General features: G+C 42.6%; 1 non-coding gene across 1 annotated transcript; it reads right to left on the bottom strand.

Moving 5' to 3' along the window:
- Positions 1–10,611: 10,611 nt before the first annotated feature.
- LOC119243867 (small nucleolar RNA SNORA54) lies at positions 10,612–10,738 on the bottom strand. Its single transcript, XR_005124868.1, has one exon. It is a non-coding gene; the product is annotated as a small nucleolar RNA SNORA54 (small nucleolar RNA).
- Between the last annotated feature and the right edge of the window lie 587 nt (positions 10,739–11,325).

Raw genomic sequence — 11,325 nt, 5'->3', positions numbered from 1 at the left:
TTTAAACAGGAAAGACAATCAAACAGTGAAATATCAAGTTACATTATGGTGACAGAAATGCAATTCTGGGTAACCTCTTTCATCCTACTCACTACTCAGTGACTTTCCAGAGAGATCCTTGAAAGGAGAGTTGGTACTTCTGATGGAGGTCATCCATTTGACTCATTCATCCAATGAATATTTTTTTAGCAATTCCTTGTGTCCTATGCTTCAAGAAACTTACGGTCTTGTGGAAGAGAGACAGGCATTATAAAAACTGGGTTAAACTGCCATAAAGGACAAGAAACCCAGCACAGCCTGGTATCCAACTCTAAGGGAACAGCTTTTCCAGAAATAAGTGGTGACAATTAGTCACCTATGACTAACAGAATTTTCACCAACATCTTAATAATAACATGGATGCCTGCAAAACTGAAATTCAGGGCCTCCCTGGTGGCGCAGCAGTTGAGCGCTGGGTTGCGAAGCTGCCCGCAGCCTCTGCAGTGCCAGTTCGATCCCCCAGACCCTAGCAAGGGTCCCACATGGCGCACAGACCTCTCCTGCTGCCCGCTGCTCCCCTCAGCAGTGTACTTCGGTCCTTCTGTCTGCTCTGCTCCCACTCTGGCTCTGGTGAATTCTCTCACCCTCCCGCGCTTCTGACTGTACCCAGTGCTTGTATAAATAATAAATAAATAAATCTTTTAAAAATAAATAAATAAATAAATACATCTTTAAAAAAAAAAACTGAAATTCAAAACAAACAAACAAACAGAGCCAATCTAAGTCATCAAAAATGCCACCCTGACCCTTCAGGAATACATAGCTAAAGACATGAAATAACCTTGCCTGTGGACTCATGGAATTTTTAGTGGGCTTACCCAGAAAATGAAATACAAAGCCAATCTTAGATTATGTTACTATTTAATGCTGATTTTCTCTGAGCCACTAGCCATAATTCTGGCTCTTCATCTACATACAAGAGATCATATTCCTCATCTCGTAAAGGACTTCCAGGGGCATCCTCCCTTATTCAGAATTAAAGCCAAAGCTATTAAGATGTCCTACCACATGCCTCAATGCCCAGAACCACCCCACCCGACTAATCCATCTCCACTCTGTCTCCTTCAGTCTCAGGCTGCCTTGGATTTGTCTCCTTACAGTTGTTGGAATACACTGATGACAGTCCCAGCTACAGCCTGGTGTCTGTTATTACCTCTGCTCAGACCATCCTACACTTTTCTTTAAATAGTGAATATTTGGGCCTCCCCGGTGGCGCAGCGGTTGAGCGCTGGGTTGCGAAGCTGCCCTCGGCCTCTGCGGCGCCGGTTCGATCCCCGGCTGCTCCCCAGCCCCAAGGAGGGTCCCACATGGCGCGCAGACCTCCCCTGCCTCCTGCTGCTCCCCTCAGCAGTGTACTTCGGTCCTTCTGCCTGCTCTGCTCCCCGCTCTGGCTCTGGTGAATTCTTCACCCTCCCGCGCTTCTGACTGTACCCAGTGCATGTATAAACAAAACAAACAAATAAATATAAATAGTGAATATTTTATTGCAGTCCAAATAAATGTCAGATATTTAAGCAGGCAAGCTACTAAAAGAATTTGCTTGATTCCAGAGTGTTCAATTTACAAGTGATCAAGTACATGGGACAGAAAAAGGCTAATCATTCATTTGTTGGTTTGTTTATTCTCTTCTTCTGAAAAGCATTTAAGGTGACTTGCAAATGTACATGAGATACACAAATTGCTGCATTCAAACAGGAAGAAATGAGTGGAAGCAGAAAGTGGAGCTGTAAGGGTAGACCAGGTGTCCTTCAAACCTCCCTAGTCTCCACTAGGTTTGCATGGTCTGGAGTGCAGCTCTTCAAACTTCAGTCTTCACCTTCTCTTTTAGAGACTAAAGAGTCAACAGGACCTTTGCCTAAGAGAAAGCCTCTCTACCAGCAAGATCAAACTATCTCCAAATTGTTGTTTTGAGCCTGTTCCAAGAACAATGCTCAGGTTTTCATCTTCCCTGAGAAAGAGACTCTGGAGTCAGACCTACATTTGAATTCTGGTTGCATAATTTATGAGCTGGATGATTCTGGGAGAGCTATTCAGTCAATTCAGACTGCTCTAACAGCCTACCATTGGCAGGAGTGGGCCTCCCTGGCAGCGCAAGGGGTTAAGTTTCAGCACTATGAAGCTATCCACAACCACTACAGCACTGGTTCAGTCCGGGGCCAGGGAGGTACCCACATGGCTCAGCAGACCTCTGCTGTCTCGCCCGCTGCTCCCCTCAGCAGTGTATTTCAGTAGATCTGCCTGTTCTGCTCCCCACTCTGTCTCTGGTGAATCCTCTTACCACTGCTCCCCCCCACACTTCTGGCCTACACCCCAGCACTTTTTTTTTTTTTTTTTTTTTTTTTTTTGTGGGACCCTCGCCGGTGGCCAGGGAACGAACCAGCACTGCAGAGCCTGCGGGCAGCCTTGCAGCCCAGCTCTCAACCGCTGCGCCACCAGGGGAGGCCCCACCCCAGCTCTTGTATGCATAAATAAATAAAATAAATAATTAAAAAAGAGAGAGATTCAGCAAGGATAGGGGCAGTCTGTTGCAGCCTTGTTCCAGCATCTGAGCTACCTCATCTAACCCTTTTGTCACTTAGTTAATATGAAAGAGTTGGGCTAGATGGACCCTAAGTTCCCTAACAGCTTGACATTTGAAGGGTTTATTAGAAAAAAGAGCATGTAGAGTTGAGGGCAAGGAAGAGCATTTTGCTTTTTACAATATACTTCTGTATTGTAATTTTTTGAAAGAACACTCGTGATTCATCTCATAAATATTTATTGAGTAACTATTCTGGGTAAGCACTATAATAGGTGCTGGGAATTCAACATCTACTATTCTCAGAATAAAAATCAAAATTAAATATTGAGACTAGATAACAGATAATTAGGTTTTGAAACAGATTGTTCATGTGTTCATTTCTTTTCCTTCAGATGGTTTAAAGTCTTTCTTCAAATCAGGAAAATAAAAAGGCATCATACCTATATTTTTAAAATAACTTGTAGTTAGGGGGTGGCATAAAGGTTAAATCTCACCTCTATCACCACTGCAGCACGGGTTCAGTCCCCGGCCAGGGAGCTACCCACATGGCACGGCAGACATCTCCTGACTCGCCCACTGCTCCCCTCAGCAGTGTATTTCAGTCAGTCTGCCTGTTCTGTTCCCCACTCTGTCTCTGGTGAATCCTCTCACCATCTGCACCTCTGGCCTACACCCCAGTTCTTGTATGCATAAATAAATAAAAATAAATCTTTGAAAAAATAAAACAAAATAAAACGCAGCCAGGGAGGATTGTTTTTCTCCTTTGAACCAAACTAAAGAACTTTGGGCAAGGTCAGAAAGCAATTATTTTAATTAATCATTTCAAGACATCAAGCAAGCAATTGTTTGACGTTATAAACCAGGAACAGAGGTCAAATGTACAGGAAAAGTATATTTTGGTCATCTATGTTAGGCTAAAAGTTCAGGAGACCATTAGAAAGGACACAAGAACTAAAGATTATGGAACTTTTAGCAGGAGGATAGAAAGAGTTCCCTTTCCAGCCTTTTCAGAGAACCATAAACCAATTACTCACAACCAAGGATAGTGTAAGCTTTACCACTAATCAACCCTTCATTAACCATTTAACTCACCTTCCTCTCTTTGTTTCCAATAATTTTACTGACTTTGTCCCTTCATGGGAACATATTTTAGGTTTTTTACCTGAATCTGTATACCCTAAACTACAATACTTTTATCCCAAATAAGCACATCTTGCCTTTCTAATGGTCTCCTGAACTTTTAGCCTAACGTAGATGACTAAAAATATTTTTCCTGTACATTTGACCTCTGTTCCTGGTTTATAGCTCCCCAACCCCTAGAATGTCCTAAGTGACAAGCACACAATGGTGTTTTGTCTGGTTAATGGTAACTTCTGGAATTCACTTGATGATGGGAAAGGACGCTGTGATTGGAAGGTTGGAACTTTTAGTCCCCACCCTCCTCGCATCTCCGGGAATGGGGGGAGGGGCTGGAGATAAAGACCAATCATCAATGACCAAAGAACTCATCAACTATGTCTATGTAATGAAACCACCATAAAACCAAAGAGATGGGGTTCAGAGCGCTTCCAGGTTGGGGAACCAGATGCTTCCGTGGGCCACTATGCCAGGTCCCAAGCTCCATGAGGACAGAGCTTCCTTATGTAGGACCTTGCCCTATATATCTCTTTTGCTGTCTGTTGATTTGTGTCCTTTAATATCCTTTGTAATAAACCAGATCTCTAGTAAGTAAAATGTTTCTGAGTTCTATGAGCCACTCTAGCAAATCACTCAAGCCTAGGAGGGGGTCCTGGGAATCTCTGATTTATAGAGCTAGTCAGTCAGAATCACAGGTAACAGCTGAGGCTTGCGCTGGCGTCTGAAGTGGGTGGGTCAGGGGTACAATCTTATAGGACTAAACCCTTAACCTGTGGAATCTGCTGTTATTTCTGGGTAGTGTCAGAATTGAGCTGAATTGGGTTAAAGTGTAGATACCCAGTCTGGAGAATTGCTTTATGTGTGTGGGAACTCTTCCTGCTACACACACAAATTGAAACTTGGTGATCAGGGCACCCAACTCAGACCCTCATGCCAAGTGACTGCAAACACTCCTCTGAACTACAAGAGCAGTCCCTGGCAGACTGAAAATATAGTGGGGACTTCAGTCCCAAGACCACAAGAAAAAGAATAATGCTGACAAGTCAGTAGCCTTCCTATACACAAACAATAAATCTGAAGAAGAAGAAATAAAAAAAAACTATCCCTTTTATTATCAAAACAAAAAAAATCAAATATTTGGGAATAAATCTAACAAAAGAGGTAAAGGACCTATACAAAGAAAACTATAAAACATTGTTAAAAGAAATAGAAGAAGACACAAATAAATGAAAAGACATCCCCTGCTCATGGATTGGAAGAATAAACATTATTAAAATGGCCATCCTACCAAAAGCAATATACAGATTCAATGCTATTCCAATCAAAATTTCAATGTCATTCTTCAAAGAAATAGAACAATTATTGATGAAATTCATATGGAATCACCAAAAACCCCGAATAGCCAAAGCTCTCCTGAAAAAAAATGAAGGGAATGGAGGCATCACACTCCCAGACTTCAAACTATACTACAAAGCCATAATCATCAAAACTGCATGGTATTGGAACAAGAACAGACATACAGACCAATGGAATCAAATAGAAAATCCAGAAATAAACCCACAGATTTATGGTCAACTAATCTTTGACAAAGGAGCAAAGACTATGCATTGGAGCAAAGAAAGTTTGTTCAATAAATGGTGCTGGGAAAACTGGGTTGCTACATGCAAAAGAATGAAGCTTGACCACTACCTCACACCATACACAAAAATCAACTCAAAATGGATTAAAGAACTAGACATAAGACCTGAAACCATAAAATACATAGAAGGAAATATAGGTAAAACACTACAAACACACTCAGTAACATCTTTAAAGACACATCACCCAAAGAAGTGATAGTGAAGGAAAAGATAAACAGCTGGGACTACATCAAATTAAAGAGCTTCTGCACAGCAAAAGAGACAATAACAAAAACAAAGAGAAACCCCACCAACTGGGAGAACATTTTTGCACCCAACACTAATGATAAAGGACTGATCACAAAAATCTGCAAAGAGCTGATGAGACTCAACAACAACAAAGAAAATAATCCAGTCAGAAAATGAGCAGAAGAGCTAAAAAGAAACTTCTCTGAAGAGGAAATGCAAATGGCCAACAGGCATATGAAAAAATGTTCAACATCACTTGTAATCAGGGAAATGAAAATCAAAACTACCATGAGATATCATCTTACACCAGTGAGAATGGCACATATTAAAAAAACTAGCAACAACAAATGTTGGTGAGGGTGTGGAGAAAAAGGAACTCTTCTGCACTGTTGGTGGGAGTGCAAACTGGTCCAACCACTGTGGAAAGCTGTGTGGAGATTTCTGGACCTACTAAACATAGAGCTTCCATATGATCCAGCAATTCCACTCCTAGGTATTTACCCAAAGGACACAGAAACATCCATTCCAAAGAGCACCTGCACCCCTATGTTTATAGCAGCACTATTTACAATAGCTAAGCTTTGGAAACAAATGCCCAAAAATAGATGACTGGATCAAGAAGATGTGGTACATATATACCATGGAATATTACTCAGCATTCAAAAAGATAAACACATGCAATTTGCAGCAACATGGATGGCGCTGGAAGGGATCATGCTCAGCGAAATAAGCCAGAAAGAAAAAGAAAAATACCGGATGGTCTCACTCATAGCAGGAATCTAGAAAACTTAAATAAGGGACCAGGAAAATGAATAACTGTAAGAAAGTGAAATCAAAATCAACAAAAAACTATGAACCAGAGACACTCTATGGGGGGTAGGGGGCGGGAGGGGAGGGATTGGGGTCAAAATAAGGGGGTTGCAATTGTATGGGGAATATAAAAATAAAATTTATTATTTAAAAAAAAAAAAAAAGAAGAATGCTGACAAGTGAGGTTGGAAGCCCAAAGAACCACAGAGAGGCCAACATCCTGGCTTCAGCACAGTGAGCCCTGGAAATCTAACCATACCATACCCAATATCTGACCTACAGGAACTGCAAGATAATGACTATGTTATTTTAAGCCACCAAGTTTGTGGCAACTGTTTTATAGCAGAAAACTAATACACCAAGGATGCACACAACTTCACGCATTGAATTACAAGGCAGGAGCAGAACCTCTGTGTTTGGTTGTAGGTATGCATCGTATAGGTCAAGGAGTATCATTTACATTGTTTTCCATGTGATTGGTGCCCTCTGAAATTGAGCAGTGCACACTCAGAACAACAGTGCACAGCAACCCTGCAGGGGAGTCCGTTGCAGCCTTTTTCCAGCATCTGGGCTACCTCATCTAACCCTTTTGTCACTTAGTAAATAAGAAAGAGTTGGGCTAGATGGACCCTAAGTTCCCTAACAGCTGGACATTTGGAGGGTTTATTGTATTTAGTGCTGACTAAACTATACACTGATCCTTTGCAGTTCATCTACAGTTCTCAATTCAACCTCTTATTGCACCTAAACAGCTTGGCCCTCGTCTTTGCTGCTTCTCCAAGGAGCTGTCAATACATCCATGAATATATGGCTTTGAGGAAACAACCAGCCATGAGCTCCATAGGGAGGAAACCCTGAGGATTCTTCCCTCTCTTGCTATTCTTCATTATGAGTGAAGCCAGGACATTTAGCTTTTGAGTTCAAACAGCTCAACGTTAGTGAGTAACTGTTGTTTTCAATCCAGTCAGTCTGTTGAAGAGAACATGCCTAGTGGTCATTTTGAGAACTCGACCACTTGTTTCTTAGGAAGGCAGCTTGGTAATGAAAAAGAGAATGTGACAAAACCCAAGTCTTTCAGGCAAGCCTAGAATAATTACCCTAGACTATGACCCTGACAAAAAAGAAGAGGCAGGAAATGTAGTTAAAATTAGGTAAGCCCAAAAATAAACTATTGACAATTAGCTAAGTTAATATGTCATGGTGAAGGTGAGCAAAACTGAAACCAGTACACAAACATTGGTTAGTCCAACCCTCCCTCCTCGTCACTTCTGGCCAATTATTTCCACACTAAGGTCTTTTTTTTTTTTTTTTTTTTTTAACTTTCTTTCAAAGAGCCCACATTTAATCACCGGGCCAGGTACAGAAACATACCAAGAGAAAATCCACAAAGCAGTGATATTTTCAGTGTGATATGGCAGATGCTACTGATCTTGATACAGCAAAAATATGTGCACCAACTCATGTGTGCATCCTTGCAGACCCAGCTTGGTTCTTCTCCAGTGTCTCCTTTGGAGCTGTACCTGATTTTATTACTAATTTTCATCCCTATCTACTAGGGAATGGGGTGATTCTGTTCCTTGGCCAGGAATCACTTGATCCTGTGAGAAGTTCTGTGAAAAGATGCGGTGACGAAGAGGCAAGCCCACACAGCCCAAGGGCAGAGGGAAGAAGTGAGAACCCCTACAAGGTCTTACAAGCTATCAGGAGCTCTGCTCATTCTGGAAGGGGTCAATATTTTTAAAATTGTGTAATTGAGTATGGCTTTGACATCCTAGATTCTCCATTTAACACATTTAAACTCTAGGAGCCTATTTTCTTTTCTTTTTTTTTTTTTTTTAAAGATTCATTTATTTATTTATGCAAGCAGTGGGTACAGTCAGAAGCGCAGGAGTGTGAGAGAATTCACCAGAGCCAGAGCGGGGAACAGAACAGGCAGACCTACGAAGTACACTGCTGAGGGGAGCAGCGGGTGGCAGGAGAGGTCTGTGCACCATGTGGGACCCTCCTCCGGTGGCTGAGGAGCAGCCGGGGATCAAATCGGCGCCGCAGAGGCTACGGGCAGTTTCGCAACCCAGCACTCAACCGCTGCGCCACCAGGGAGGCCCAGGAGTTTATTTTCTTGACTGTATTGCAAAATTTTATAAGGTTCAGCTAAGATCTGGAGTAAAATACCTTTGCATGGTGCCAGGCATGTACCTTTAACAAAATGGTAGCTCTCACTGAAAAGCCAACCTTGAAATATAGATTACAAGATGGTAGAATTAATATATTTTGGGAGTACACAAGTCTAGGGCCTCCCCGGTGGTGCAGCAGTTGAGCGCTGGGTTGCGAAGCTACCTGCAGCCTCTGCAGCGCCGGTTCGATCCCCGGCTGCTCCCCGGCCACCAGAGGAGGGTCCCACATGGCGAACAGACCTCTCCTGCCGCCCGCTGCTCCCCTCAGCAGTGTACTTCGGTCCTTCTGCCTGCTCTGCTCCCTGCTCTGGCTCTGGTGGATTCTCTCACCCTCCCGCGCTTCTGACTGTACCCAGTGCATGTATAAATGAATAAATAAATCTTTAAAAAAAAAAAAAAAGAGTACACAAGTCTAGAACAGTGGCTACCAAATCTAGACTAAGGTTAGGTAATAAGAGTTTTCACCAAATCAACCATAAAAAGAAAGAGAAAAAAGGACATCATAGTGAATTTTTCAAAAAAAGATCTTTCCTGAACTTACTCAAACTAATGTGTTGTCACCCGTTTTTTTCCTTTATTCTCATGATCTTTTTCAATCTTTTAGTGTCAAAATGTCTTTTGAAATAATGTTAATATAACTTTTTAATGTGTTCCTGCTTCACAAAATACAAAGTCAGCAAATATATACGTCACCTCAATTTCTTCGAAAATGTTTTCACTAGTATATAAGTTCTCACTTAATATGACATAAGGGTTCTTAGCATCTCTCTGGTGACAAACACATCATCAAGCTTCTAAGCAAAGACCCACAGCACTTCTAATATTAAAAGAATAATTTGTAGGGTCTCCCTAGTGGCACAAAGTGTTAAGTATCAGCACCATGAAGCTATCTCGAGCCACTGCAGCATGAGTTCAATCCCCGGCCAGGGAGTTGACCCACATGGAGCAGCAAACTTCTTGTTTTGCCCGCTGCTCCCCACAGCAGTGTATTTCAGTCAATCTGCCTGTTCTGCTCCCCACTCTGTCTCTGGTGAATCCTCTCACTCCCTGCACGTTTGGCCTGTACCCCAGTCCTTATATGCATAAATAAATCTTTAACGTGGGAGTAAATCAAAAGGCAGGTGTGGGACCCAGGAAACAAGAGATCCAAGACAGGACTGGTAAAGAAAAACCCCAAGGGTTGCCACTGCACCAGGCTCAGATAACAACTAGTAAAGAGAGGATGGGGAGGAAAGAGTAATTTATAGTTTCAGGAAAGTTCTGGGAAACTCCGTCTCATCACAAAATCTATGCTGTGGGCAGTATTTACTTCTATAGCAGTGTCCCATCTAGAAGTAGACCATACACAGAGACAAAGCAGTGACCCAGAGCCAGCATTAAGAGATGCTATCAGGCCCAAAAGAGCAGGAGAGGGAGGTTAGGTGAAAATGAAAGGAGTCATGAGTCTTGCTGGTGTTGGCCACCTTGAGGTGCGGAGACCTTAGCTGAGGAACACTTAGCCTGAGGAGGCCCTGAAAGGAGGGTGCCAAGGGAATATACCCTGACCTCATTCCTTCTTTCTCTCCCTTCCATCTCTTTCTGCAGATTCCCACTGGCCAAACCCAACAGAAGTCTGTTGATGCTGGTCCATGGGTAGAAAAGTACAGTGGAGGGAGCAGAGATTGGGGGGAAAAACTCACCTGGTATATTTAAATAACTTATAATAACTCAACCAAAATTTACAATAACATAATGGGAGATGTAGAGGGAATGCAATATAAGATAGCCTATGGTGGGAAGTCAGTGATGTAAAAATATGTTTCAAAACATAGCAGAGTATTATCTTAGAAATATGGAGATAAAGTACAAGACCCCAAAAAACAGCTAAATGAGTAAAGCCTTTAGGGAATAAGGGATGAGAACATTGTAAGCCTTGTAATATTCTCGCATTACCTTCACGGAGCTAGAATAAGGGAATGAGGAGAGAAAGAAATTTTTTACTTAATTTTCTTTTGTATTGCTTTACGATGATAGCTGCAATTTTTTTTTTTTCTTTTTCCCCCCCACCCTGCAGCCCCACGGGAGCTGTCTCCAGGGCCTGAGACCGAGCGCCACCAGCCAGGCAGCCAGTCACGAGTCCTGGGGGTTACTCTGGCACTGGAATGGAACCCGCCAGCCACAGCCAGGCTGATGTGTCACGAACAGTGCTCGATAGCTGCAATTTTTATAATATACTTCTTCTATCTTAAAAAGCAAACTAAACCAATCAACTAGACTGTTGCTAAAGGGAATTTATCTTATCCCTCAGGTGGGTTGGGGACAGAAGTTTAAATCTGCTGATTTACATCCTATGAAGTGCAGGGGGGAAATCAGTGACTTGACCATGAATCAGCAGACACATAGTTCAACAGAGCCTCGGATAAGTCCTAGGGCTTCACTGGGGGCCCCCGGGCAGGAGACCCTTCTAGCCTCGCCTTACTTTATTTTTTTTTTGAGATTTATTTATTTATGCATACAAGAGCTGGGGTACAGACCAGAGGTGTCGAGGGGTGACAGGATTCACCAGAGACAGAGTGGGGAGCAGAATAGGCAGACGGACTGAAGTACACTGCTGAGGGGAGCAGCGGAGCGAGTCAGAAGAGGTCTGCTGCACCATGTGGGTTGCTCCCTGGCTGGCCAGGAATCGAACTCATGCTGCAGAGGCTGCGGATAGCTTCATAGATTGCATCTTAACACTTGTGCCACCAGGGAAGCTCTCTCCTTACTTTAGAGGGAACAAGTAGATGTGATATAAAGG

This window comes from Talpa occidentalis, unplaced genomic scaffold (genome assembly GCF_014898055.3).
Source record: "Talpa occidentalis isolate TD23 unplaced genomic scaffold, MPIMG_talOcc4v2.1 talOcc4.13, whole genome shotgun sequence".
NCBI classification, from domain to species: domain Eukaryota; kingdom Metazoa; phylum Chordata; class Mammalia; order Eulipotyphla; family Talpidae; genus Talpa; species Talpa occidentalis.
Note: the sequence above shows the minus strand (reverse complement) of the source record. Positions and strands in the feature narration are given on the sequence as shown.